Below are 13,511 nucleotides of genomic sequence, written 5' to 3'. Positions count from 1 at the left end.
TTTGTAATGGCTGCATACTATTTCATCATGTACCTGGAGTATGAAGAGAGGGAAGGCATGTGGGCAGAGGAGGAACACGGGCAATAGAGAGGGGCATGGTGTTCTTAGAGAAGCAGGGATTGTAAAACCCTTCTGACAAAGGTCTCTATCATTCATACACGTAGCGTTGGTTAATTCCTCAGTCACCTACTTTTGGAATGTAGGGCACATGACTAGCTCCAATCTTTCATCTCGAACAGATTATCAGTGTAAGCGTACTTCGAAAGGGCCCTCTTAAAAAATTAGGGTTGTGATTGAGTCTAGCTGAGTTAAATAAAATTAGCGAAGATAATAACCTTGTTACCCAGTTTCATACAGATGGAAACCAGAAAGAGTACTGTTGTAAGTCTACGAAGAAGTTTGATTAAAAATTAAGGAAATCCTAAAAATGGAACCCCTCATGAAGTATCTCTTACAGTAATTACATTGAAAGAGGAGGGGAGAACACAAAAAACATGAAGTTGCTTTTGGATCGTTTAGAGCAGAAGACAGGTAACTTGGAATCTGATGTGACTTTTTGCCCTTAACTGGTGAAATCAGTAAAGAGAAGAAGCAATGTATGTCCAGAAATTTTGGGGGGAATCACAGGCTGGTTTAAGTGGGGGATTTGGTAGCTCCGGTGTTTGGCCTCTTTGCCTTCTTGTTCATCTAGGCTGAATAATGCCCTGCATTTAAGGCTAAGACTGGTCTCTGCTTGACCTCCCCAACCTTGTAGGTAGGTGGCAACATCTATTTAACTTGATTAATATATGTACTTAGAAGTCATTGGTATACAAGGCAGAGGAGTAAGTGCTGTGCTTTGTAATTGTCAAATGGAGGTGCTTATTCTCTGAGGCAGGCTCTTTGATTAACCACATTCTGTTTACACCAGAAATGTGCTTTGAGATGGTAACATGTTTATAAAAATAAATTTTTTAAATTCCTTGGTCAGATATGTTTGGGAATGCTTAGGTGCATTTTTATCTTTAAGGAGGGGGAATAGAATGAGCAACATCTCTTCAAAACTCATTTTGCCCATAGAATCCTTTTTTAGGAGGACCTCTGTTGATACCTTGAAGGGCTTTTTATGATTTAGAAACGTGTAGCAGAAGCAGGATTTTGTATCAAGGTAGGTGAATGCTATTCGATCTTTACTGTGGTAGGATTCACCTGGGGATCTTGGTAAGCCTCATCTGGCTGTGTCTGTGTGGGGTGGAACCAACCTGAGGATCTCTAGTCTCCAGATGTGCTCAGGTATGCCAGTGTCACTGCTGCCCCCCAGACCACCCTTGGTGGAAGAAGGAGGATAACTGTTCATTAGTAGCATCTGAGATTAGCTGAGATGAGACCCGAGGAAGATAATACCTGTCAGGTGGTTGTAATAGCATTCCAGAAGTCTCTCTTGGGAGTCCCGTAACGAATAGGGAGAACTGATTGACAGTTGCCGATGTCTGCTATGGTGGAAGGGGAATTTCCAGGGGGAGACTGGAGAACTCAAGATCACCTTGAATTTCAGAACACCTGACCACTGCCGTGGTGACAAGAAAGCAGGGTAGGGGCTGTCTTTCTTGTTCTGGCTGAAAGATCACTGGTTAAGTTTGCCGGGACTGTAGTGGGCCTTGGCACCAGAGTAGAAAGTTGAGGGAGGAAGTTTGAAGGACTCTCTTTGATGATTTACTAGAAAAGGAAAGGATGTTTAGACAGGTTAGAAGAAATAATTTGGTGGGGAGACTAGAAGAAGGTGATTCAATGGAAGTAGCAGGACATCTAAATCAGGGTCCAAGGATTGGAAGGTGTGTACATACAGTCAGGACAAGAAACACAGCAGCAACAGTGCAGCACAGTACTGACTGGGCTCTGCGTTAGACAGGCCTGGGAAGACAGGCCCCTGTCATGAACACTGCACTTCGTGGAAGTGGATTTTAACAAATTAAGAGAAGTGATAGTTAGGGTATCATAGCTGGAAACACTAAAAGGAAATACACTCAACATGTGAATGGAGTCCTGATTCTGTAGTATTATTGTTAGAAGGTGTTAGAAAAGAAGAAGGAAGTGAAAGAAGCTGGTGTGGCTATAAAGTGAGCCTTCAGTGGACCTCAGGTTTTAAAAAAAGTCAAGGACATGAGAGGAAGGAGGACATGTGACCCAGGATGAATAAAGTTTCACAAGCTTGTAAGACCTAGTGCTGGCTGAGTGCTTGTGAAGTAAGTGGAGGCCAAATAGGCTAATATTTGATTGTGCAATCAGAGTCTGAAGAGAAGGGCACAGGCCTGCTCCTTGTGGCAAATGGGAAGATGTTGACCGATGAGATGACACTATTCTATGACCGTCAAGAGAATGATTCTTCAAACTGGAATTGCACACATAGGCAGTAATAGTTCCCAACTGCTTTAAATGACTTTAGAGAGCTAGAATAATGACCTTCCCTGATACCAAAAGTCTGCACAGGGGGTCACAACACTACTATTAGGATTATTTGCAAAATTGCAGAGGATCTGTGTCCTAACCCTAGCATTGCAAGTGTCCTGAAATTTTATAAGCTACATGGGTGAAATTGTAGACTGCTAAGGTAAGTACTAATTCTTTCAAATTTTAAAATCAGTTATCAACTAAAAGATTTGGGAATGCTAAAGAAAGTAAGTAGTTAATAACCAGAAGGGTATACATTTCGAATGAATGACAGGGTTTCTACTTCACAGTGTCCAGTTGAAACTCTTGTTTGTTTAAGAATTGACTATACCTACAGGTGTTTTGTTTTTGTTTTTGTTTTAGAGAGAGAGAGAGAGAATAGGGTGGTGGTGGGTAGAGGGACAGGAGAGGGGGAGAGAAAATCTTAAGCAACTCCACACACAGGGCTGGGCGCCATCTCATGACCCTGAGATCATGACGTGAGCTGAAATGAAGAGTAAGGTGCTTAACAGACTGAGCCACCCAGGTGGCTGATTGTACCTAGAGTCTTAAGCAGTGGTAGTGACAGGTTGTTATTGACAGAAGCCCATAGAAACTCTGCACCTGGGGCATGTAGGTGACTCAGTCGGTTAAGTGTCTGCCTTTGGGTCAGGTCATGATCTGAGGGTCCTGAGGTTGAGTTCCCTGCTCAGTGGGGAGCGAATCACCCTCGCTTGTGCGCTTTTGATATATCTCTAATAAATAAATAAAATCTTAAGGAAAAACAGAAAGAAAGGAAGAAACCCTGCACCCGTTTGAGAACAGACCTGGTCCCAAGAGCTGTGTGAAAGCTCACTGATTCTGAGTTTCTTCTTGCCGACTCTAAGTACAGGATATGGGAACTAACCCTCATGGGTCATGCTTGATGTGAAACCCCTGGGAATGTTGCCAGTAGGAGAATTTTCTTTTGCACAAATCCTTTTTTCTTTTTTAACCAGGAGGAACCTTGGGTGAGAGGCAGGGAATTTTGTCAGTGCTCCACTGGTGTTGCTTTATCATAGGCACTCTGTCCTGACTTAGGGATGAGGATGAAAAACATACAGTCCTGTCCCTTGAGAAGCTCACAAGACCTAAATTCATGGACATGGTAAAAGTAAAGTTTGCTGAGTGCTGCTCAACAACACTAGTTAACACTCATTATACAGCAGGCACTGTCCTAAACTCTACATATTTTATGTCAGTGGTTCTCCCAAGTGTAGTCTATCAGCATTAACCTCCTTTAGTTTATTAGAAATGCAGATTTTTGGCATCCCTCAGACTTGCTGAACCCAAAACTTCTGGGGATGGGGCTGGGGGCTGAGCAATCTGGTTTTATAAGCCCTCCAGATGCATGAGGTTTGGGAACCACTGTTATAAGTCATTTAATCCTTCCAACAGCCTTATGAGTAGATTTTATTTCTCCCATTTAAAGATGTGGAATGAGAGGCAGAAAGAAGTTAAATAACTTGTTCAAGGACACATTAATACAGATGGGCTTTGAATCTAAGCCATAAAAATTCAGAGTTCTGCTTGTAACCACCACACAAGGCTTGCCTCCCAGGAGAAGGTGTAGATCACGGAGGAAGGAGCTCCCAGAAGGGTATAGGGTTTGAGAAAGGTATTAAAAGAGCTAGATTTGTTTTTCTTTGGCAAGCATTCAGTGAGAATTAACTGTGAGCAAGAATCATATTAGATGTACTGTGGATATTTATATATACGAACAGAATATAGATCTTACCTTTAAGATGCTTATAGTGAATTAGGGGGAATCCAAATGTTAATAAGTATCTGGAATCTAAAGTACTTTAAAAGTACATAAGTTTTAACAGGAGTTTTGAGCATATGAATACATTTTAACATAAACTCAATGAAAGTTTAAATGTATGAAGAGGAAGTCATTCCAAGCAGAGAGACAGCTGTGTGCAAAATTCAGATATTTGAAACACAGTGTTCTTACATTTACTAGTACTTTGGATATTTGACCTTGGCACTAGTTTTGTGTAGTCCAGACTTGTCTACATTATGGTATAGGTTGGAATAAAAGGAAGAGTTCGTAAAACTAATGCTCCTTTTTTGTTTGTTTTACTCTTAATTGAAAACAATTTTTGGCTCCCATTTCTTGCTTTTATGTGACATGTAAACGAAGATGGAAATGTGCCTTAAACATTTTTGGAGCAAATAATCTTCAGTGGCAGCGGGAGATAATATGGTTCAAGAGGAAAAAAATTCTTATCAATAACCAATTGAGCACAGGAATGTACTACTAGAGATTTTATAGAGTACCTCCTGTTCTGTAAAATTTGATAATATAGACCAGGGTTGGTAAACTTTTTTTGTGAAGTGCTGGATAGTAAAGATTTTTGGCAGGAAAATAGCCAGAGACCATATGTAAACACATGGGCGCAGCTGTGTTCCAATAAAACTTTATGAAAAGCAGGTGGCAGCTGGGTTTGTCCTGTGGGCTGTAATTCAGGGACTCCTGATCCAGATTCCCACATGACTCAGTGTAGATGAAGGCTGTGGAGTAGGCCAGGTGACCTCAGGATGTCTTCTCTGGTGCTGTATTTCTGAGGTGGTTTGCATGTTTTATGTGAGTAATTGAGAAAGAAAAACTAGATCAAGTTTTCCAAATCTTCCTTCTGCCAGAAGACAACACTATCACCTTTATCACTTTGTAGCTTTCAAAAATTTATATACTAATTAACAAGAAGCATTTAAAAGACTAATTCCCAGAGCCAAGGAAGGCGAGAAAGATAGCTGCTCCAAGGTGTATTTCTTTTGCACATTTCTGAGTTGCCAGTAACCCACTAGAAGAAAAGTGAACATTTTTCCTCTTGAAGACACCAAATAAAGTGACTTAATGGAAGTGTTTTTCACTTCAAAGAAATAATTGGTATTCAAGTATGTCTTTAAGTTTTAAAATGAGCACAGAAGTAATTCAGTGTATAGAAATACACTCTGTAAGGATGCTGGGGTGGCTCAGTGGTTGAGCATCTGCTTTTGGCCTAGGGTGTGATCCTGGGGTCCTGGATGGAGTCCTGCATCGGGCTCCCCATGGGGAGTCTGCTTTTCCCTCTATGTCTTTGCCTGTGTGTCTCATGAATAAATAAATAAAATCTTTAAAAAAATACATTTTGTATATACTTTTGCTGCATTCTTGACCACTTAAAACAGAATTGAGAAATAAGAGAAAGGAAGGGAGTGGTGGTGATAGTAGTGGTAGTAGTATGGCAGAGGTGGTAATACGACATTTACCACTTGGCCCAAGAGTCTGGAACATCAGGTACTGTGACAAGGGGAAAAGTCCCCACCGGATGGTCAGACCCTGCCACGCACGCACTATGGAAGGGGCTTGATTTAGAGATGGGATAAAAAAATACTGGGGGGTTAGAAGGCTGGTTGAGGAGAGAGGCATGCAAATGAAGGCAGAAGGCATTCTATCCTAGTGGCAGATAAAGACAAATGTTAGAGTGTGTGGGACAGAGATTAGTCCTGGGAGGCTCAGGACTTGGGGAGACTTCATGCAGCATTGGCATGGATCTAAGGAAGAGCAGGGTATGGAAATGTAGGGAAATGCGGGGAGCAGAGGTCATGGCAAGGGCTTGGGCACAGAGGTGAGATTGTGCATCATTTGCATAGTAAAAGACCACCTGCCTGGCTAGAGCAGAGGGTTTGTAGGACGGAAGTGTGGCAGGGTATCCTTGAAGGTATTGACTGCTTGGCGCATTGTGAGCACTCAGTGAGAGGAAACTGTGTTTTTTAAATAGCTATTTTATTTTTTAAAAAGGTGAAAAAAATAAAAATAAAAAACAAGGTGATATGTAAGAAGATGTTTTCTTTTTTTTTTTTGAGCATTTATATTTGAGTTTATTCTTCATTTAACTTTTAAAACACTACTATAGTTGAATATTAAAAACAATAGCAAGTAGTGAGCTATGATTATAGTCCTTCACTCATCCACTACTGCATATAAAATGCCAGCAGCAGTGTTATTCACCGCCCCCATTAAGAGGTCTGACACTGATCACCACCCCTAGGATGATGTTCATCATCCTCATATGCTTCCCCATTGTAATGGCGCTGTCTTTCCTGATTGGGATCAAAGTCCACCAGTTCTACCTAGTCCATTTCATCAGTCTCTTCTACTTCCTTCCTCTCAGGTAGGAGTTTTTCCAGCAAAGGAAGTTTATCAGGAGAGAGAAAGCCCCAGAAAGCCATTCGGGGAAGTTTACCTTAAGTTTGATGAATAGGTGACCCTTCTCATATGGTCTACGATAAATTGGCATGCCTTCATTTAGCACACACTTGATATCCCCATGCTTGACAATCTGACCTGGATGAGAGGTGATGACAATGGTTCGGTTGTCAAGAGTAGATATTGGCTTTTGAAAGCCACACAGGGCTTCAACCAGCTGTATATCCATACACATGAAAAGATCTCCTCCTCGTTGAGTAAAAACAGCATGGACCTTCTGATCTAAAACAATGATAATATCTCCTGGTTCCAGTCCTGGTTCTTGGTCTCCCTCACCATGGAATGTTATCTTCTGGCCATCTTTCATGCCTTTGTCAATATGCACTTCTAGAATCTTCTTCTCTCAAACTATCTTCCTTCCGTTGCAGCTTTTACATCTATCTTTAGGACTGATCCGTTCCCCATGGCCCTGGCACTCCATGCACACAGATTGAATTTGCTGAACCATTCCAGGTCCTATCTGATGAATTCTTATTTGCATTCCAGTACCTCGGCAATTGGGACAACATTCGACTGCTCCTTTCTTACCACCTCGGCCTTCACATTTATCACAAATCACATTCTTTTGCAGAGCTAGTTTTCTTGTTGTGCCATTATAAATCTTCTAAGGTTACTGAGAGCTGATGTACAACATTTTTACCTCTCCGTTCTCTCTGCATCCTGCCTCCTCCTCCAAAAAACATATCAAAGATGTCCATTGGGGAGCCAAGACCACCACCAGCTCCACCTTCTTTAATTGCCTTTAATTGCCTTCTTTAAACTTCTCTCCTTCGTTTGGATTCTTACCAGGGTGGTACTTCAAGGCCAGTTTCCTGTAAGCCTTTTTCAATTCCTTCTGGGTGGCATTGGGTTTGACCCCCAAAACATCATAGTAAGTGGTTTCTTTCAACATTTTCTACAGCTGGTGAGAGGGCCAAAGCCAGAGTGGGGGAGCGGGAAGGAGCGCGTTGCTGGGCGCAGCTCAGACAGCCTCCGCTCCTCTGCGTCTCACCGAGCGTTCTGGAAAGTTCCAAGAAGATGTTTTAGAGAGAGAAATCTGATTTGTGCTAGAGGTCCAAGTGTGCAGGGCGGCAAGCATCATTCTGTTTTGCAGCCTGAGATAATAACGGTATGGTAAGGGCCACACAGCATTTAGCAAAGAAATAGATACTTTATTTTGAAATAATGTTTAAATGTGGTTTTTTTTTTTAAAAAGATTTTATTTATTCATGAGAGAGAGAGAGAGAGAGAGAGGCAGAGACACAGGTAGAGAGAGAAGCAGGCCCCATGCAGGGAGCCCGAAGTGGGACTTGATCCCAGGTCTCCAGGATCATGCCCTGGGCTGAAGGTGGTGCTAAACTGCTGAGCCACCCGGGCTGCGCATGAATGTGTTTTTGAAACTTTATTTGTGGGGAGGAAAGAGGCCATTACTTTTTTCCCCCCAACTTTTCCTTTTGCAAAAATTTCAGACTCAGAAGTAACACAAATGGTAGAGAGTTCTAACCTTCATTCAGCTTCCCCAAATGTTAACATTTTATGTAACCACAGTACACTTGACAAAAGCAGCGTTCATAGTCAGTTAACTCAAATGTAGACCTCATTCAGAGTTTGCCCATTGTGCCACCCAAGGTCCTTATTCCTAGTCTAGAATTGCACATGGCCTTTCGTTGCAATTCCTTTCATCTTCTCCAACCTGGGAGAACCTTTGGACAATTTTTGGAGAGTTACAGGCTATTGAGGAAAGCCCCTCAATTTGGAGTTGTCCAGTTTTTTTTTTTTTTTTTAAATTTTTATTTATTTATGATAGTCACAGAGAGAGAGAGAGAGGGGCAGAGACACAGGCAGAGGGAGAAGCAGGCTCCATGCACTGGGAGCCTGATGTGGGATTCGATCCCGGGTCTCCAGGATCGCGCCCTGGGCCAAAGGCAGGCGCCAAACCGCTGCGCCACCCAGGGATCCCTGTCCAGTTTTTTATTGAATTCAGGTGCACAGTTTTACAAAAATGCCATTGCAGTGCCTTCCTCCTCCTATCTTTCAGTGGGCAAATGATGTCAGCATGTCTCATGATTAGTGATAACTTATCAATTAGCGTGAGGTCTGCTATTCTATGCTGTTACTCTTTTTTCCCTCCATACTCAATATCTTGTGAGAAGGACTTTGACACTGCACAGACAGCCTGTATATCACACTGTGTCCGCTAATTCTGGCACCCACTGATTTCTTTCTCTTTTGTCTGCAACATTTAGTACCATAGTATTTGCCTAATGGTGAATTTGTTTTCCTCCTCTTCTTGAACTTGAGATTCTGTAAGGTAGAGCTGTCCCCATTCCCTCCAGCCCACTTGGCCCAACATTGTTTATTCAACCATTTCTATCAATATGGGCTCCTGGATATTTTTCCTGTGGGTCATAATGCAATTCTTTCATTATTTTGCGGCTCACCTTGTCTCGCTGGGAGCATCTTCATGTTGGTTACTGTGGAAAGGGTTCATCTTAGAGTCCAGGTATGACTGGGTAGGTTGATGTTAATATAAACAGAGAATCCAGGGACAAGTGGAGATAAGTAAGCTTGCTAATTTAACTGTTGTTCTAAAATCTTCAGCGACTGGATTCCTAAATATTCAAAGCTTTTCTGTGATTGTGTTAATTAGAAAAGCCCACTGTGTTAGGCAGAACTATTCTCTTGCTTGTAAATGCAGCAAGAAGAAAGGTTTTCCTAAGAACTGAATACAAATCAAGTTGATAACATGTTGGGGTTTGTTTTTGTTGTACCTATTGTGTATATTTTCCCAGAAGCTGCTGGTTCTTGCTGATTTATTTTCCTAGGCAGGCAAGATTTTGAAATATTTATAAGTATCCCTAGAACCCACTTTATTTTTCTACTTTGACTTTTAAGTGGGGCAAACATGTTTATACTAGAAGAGAGTCCTTTACTAATGGGAAGTAAAAATTAAGTTGAATGCCGTGGGTGCCATTAAAAGGGTATGTTCTTTGCACACATGAAGGTACCTTAGCTTAGGGCTATGTCTGGGATGGGGTAGATATAAAACATCACACAAACAGGTACAAGGTGGGATGTCCAGAAACACTAGCCCTTTGTTTTGCACAAGCCAGACTTAAAAGCTCAGCCACAGATCCCAGCGCTGTCAAAGGACTTGTATAACTCTGTGTTCTGAACTCAGCTGGGCCTGCGAAGGAGGCAATGAAGAGCGCTCCAAGTCTCCTAGCTGAAGTGGATGATGAGAGGTTCAAATTGCCAGTTCCAACCACCGATTTGTACAGTGGTTACACATTCGAACCACCTGGGGAGCTTGGCATAAACCACCCAGGCCTCACTCCCAGAGCTTCTAATTCTGTGGTCTGGAGGTGGGACGTGAGCTCCTGCTTGGTTTTTCTCTTCAGTTTCTCAGATGGCTCTAATTTACACCCAGGGCTGAGAATCACTGGATCTAGTGCTATTTGTGACTTCTTAATGCAGCGAGGAGCACTCATTTGTCATGTGAATCTTAAATCATCACAGTCTGTTGTTATAAGTGACACTTGTGAAGTGGTAACTACAGATGGGCTTGGGCTGCAAATGGGTAGATTTCTCAACCTCTTCAAGTCTAGTTCTCTCTTCTGCCAAATAGAATTAATAATAGTACCTACCTCAAAGTTTTCCACAGATTAAATGGTATGTTGCATATAAAATACTTAGCACAATCTGTAGCACGTGGTAGAAACCCAATTATTAATTAATAGCATGCAGTCTATTACAGCAGAGTGGTGGCTTTGCAACCGGTCACTATTGTTTCAGTCCTGGCTCTCTAACTTTCCAGTTCAGGGACTTTAAATTGCTTGCTTTCTCTCTCTCTCTCTCTCTCTCTCTCTTTCTCTCTTTCAAGAGGGAGTGAGAAGGGGGAAAGGAGGGCAGAGGAAGAGAGAGAACGAATCTTAAGCAGGCTCCATGATGCGGGGCTTCATCTCACCGCAGTGAAATCAAAACCTGAGCGGAAATCAGGAGTCAGATGCTTAACTGACTACACCACCCAGGGGCCCCATTTTAGGAAATTTCTTAATTTCTCTGTCCCTCAGGCCTGTTGTCTGTAAAAATGTGACTAGATGGATGCAGTTACTGTTATGGGAAAGTGCTAAAGACAAAGGAGGTGCTCAGTAAACATTTCTGCCATTTCCATTTCATTCCATTTTCTTAACACCTCACTGGGCAGTAGAAAAATACAATTTTGAGAACATCATTGACGTTGTTGTGGCAAGACTATGTGGACAAGGTGCTACCGCAAATGGCCTTTGTGGTTGTGACCTACCAGTGGGAACACATCCCTTGGAGCCCCAAGGACGTGGTGGTTGGCTTGAACCATGACTGGAGCTTGTGGGAGGGTGACAGCACCCACCCCATGCTTCCCTTTCAGCAGTTGGCTCCAGCTTGTATGCTGCCTAATGCGTGATGCTGCATTCTCAAGCCCACATCCTGGCTGGGGTGTGGTCCCTTTTACCTTGACCAAGCTCTGACTGGGTTGGAAGCATTTCTTGGGGCTTAAAAAGGACCCATAATCTTAGAACTCTACTGGACAGCCTGCTTTGTTATAGACCTTGTTGTTTGAGTCAGTGGTAATCTCTTCCCATAGAGGCTTTCCAGGAACTTCAGAAACTTTCTGGTTTCCTAGGATTGTAAGAAAAGGCAGGTACTTATTCCATTTAGATGTCTTCATCTTCTTCTTGATGGCCCAGAATAAAGAAAGGGTAATGGCTGCAGGTGACAGAAAGTTATATCAGGAACTGAATTCTCAAGATATCAATAAATTTGGTAGTTCTGTTGGTTCCTCTTTGAAATGGAGCAGGTGTGCAGGGGTCAAAATGATTTGGTCTTTTTCCTTTCATTCTCTCTTCCCTTGGCTACTTGTATACTTTAATTCAATTTGAGTATTAAGACATGTCATTTAAGGGCCGATTAAAAAAAAAAGTGCTGTAAGTCTATCATATAGTATAGTGGGATCTTTTTACTAATTCTAGAGTGAATTCTGTGCTTGGTTCAGACCAGCATCTTGGACCATTATAGTTTAACTTTAGTGGACACTGAACGTTAAAAAAATGAAGGTAATACATGATTGCTAACCAATTACCCTTTCTTTCGAGTTATGCTGTAATTTTTTTTGGAAGTTCATTTGTGGGTATTAAAGGGTTGCAATTTTCTTTCTTTTTTTTATTTTAATTTTTATTTATTTATGATAGTCACACACACAGAGAGAGAGAGAGAGAGGCAGAGACATAGGCAGAGACATAGGCAGAGGGAGAAGCAGGCTCCATGCACCGGGAGCCCGATGTGGGATTCGATCCCAGGTCTCCAGGATCGCGCCCTGGGCCAAAGGCAGGTGCTAAACCACTGCGCCACCCAGGGATCCCGGGTTGCAATTTTCTAACACATGTTTAAAATATGAAAAATATTTGCCTGGAATCACTTGGGAATTATTTTCCATGGTTCACTAAAATGGAAAGGAAAAGAAATAAATTTAAATTAAAATCTAATTTCATTTGTATTGTTACTAATCTTCTCTCTCTATATATATATATCTCTATATATATAGATATATAGATATATATGTCTTTCATGAAAGTATCATCACATCTAGCTGAAGAAATTCTAGGAAATTGGAAATAAAGGGGAAAAAATCATTTCACCTGGGCATTATGTTATGAGATATTATGGCAAGAGCCATTCAAAAGAGGGTACTCTGTATCACTGGAACTAGCCATCCAAAATTATAGAGTGAATTGATAAGACATCAGGATTAAAAAAAGAATTTGTGGGTTTAAAGTGTTCCTTAGATACTATGTGATCTGGTAAATGGATTTCCAGATTAGGAATGGTATCACACTCTTGAGTATGGTTCTGGAAGCTCCCACAGTACTTATCAAACTCAGTAGGTGCTTTGTAAATGAGAAATGAATGGAAGTTAGTTGCTACAAGAGGGATTAGATGAAGCCCTCGAATGCTCAGAGGAGGAAAAAAACCAAGGGATTCAAAGATGGGATGAAAACAGCTGATAACATTTTAGGAAAAAATATGGAAACAGAGAGAGGTGCATTTTTAAGGGTGTTCTTGTGATAGATACTCTTTCAGGTAAATGCTGGGGAGCAACCCATGGGGTGAATTTAGAGCGGTGATTCTTGGATTCTCGTAAGTTGGTCCACTGTATTCCTCTAATAAAAACATAATTTCTCAGCACCTCTTAAAAATGAGGTCATGGATAGACTATTCTAAGTTCTTTTTGACACTTGGTATTTTGCATCAATACCGACAAACTAACAAAAAGCGGTCTCTAAAGCAAATAGTTAGGGTAGTGATTTCAAGTTTAATACATCATAACTTATCAGAGTTCTGCAGGGAGCCCTGGGGCTTCCTAGAGCCCAGCTGAGTTTGAGAGCTGCCATGCTAGAGCGTTGATGGAACAGAGCCCTCCTGGGACCAGTTAAGAGAGCGCTTTGCAGGAGTTTCTGACAACAAATGTAGGTATTGTGTTCTGGAAAAGGCCGGTCTTGTTGTGTTGCTCTCATTGATTCCCTGTGAGCTAGTAGCTTATCTGTCATTGTTATCTAGTCAGCCTAGAAGACTCTCATGGCTTTATTTACTCACTTTACCAATCTTTTGAAACCAGCCATCCATGGGGAAGTTTCTGTGAAGTAGAATTGTGTGAGTGTAATACTAGTGTGGAGACAGCCAGATTTAGGTTGGCAGCTGAAAGAAAGGAAATGGTTTGCTTTCTTTTGTGAATGTGCCCTTACCTAGTTCTTGAGAACTTGTTTCTACCTAAAAGCTTTCTCCTCCTCCTCCTCCT

The 13,511-nt window shown here is 41.7% G+C and overlaps 1 protein-coding gene and 1 pseudogene across 1 annotated transcript in view; one reads left to right on the top strand and one right to left on the bottom strand.

The window, feature by feature from the left end:
* The window catches only part of RAPGEF5 (Rap guanine nucleotide exchange factor 5), a 228,835-nt gene that overhangs the window by 24,782 nt on the left and 190,542 nt on the right, over nucleotides 1–13,511 (top strand). The gene's annotated exons all lie outside the window — the stretch shown is intronic.
* LOC140599728 (dnaJ homolog subfamily A member 1 pseudogene) lies at nucleotides 6,341–7,592 on the bottom strand (annotated as a pseudogene).

This window comes from Vulpes vulpes, chromosome 7 (assembly GCF_048418805.1).
Source record: "Vulpes vulpes isolate BD-2025 chromosome 7, VulVul3, whole genome shotgun sequence".
Taxonomy (NCBI): domain Eukaryota; kingdom Metazoa; phylum Chordata; class Mammalia; order Carnivora; family Canidae; genus Vulpes; species Vulpes vulpes.
Note: the sequence above shows the minus strand (reverse complement) of the source record. Positions and strands in the feature narration are given on the sequence as shown.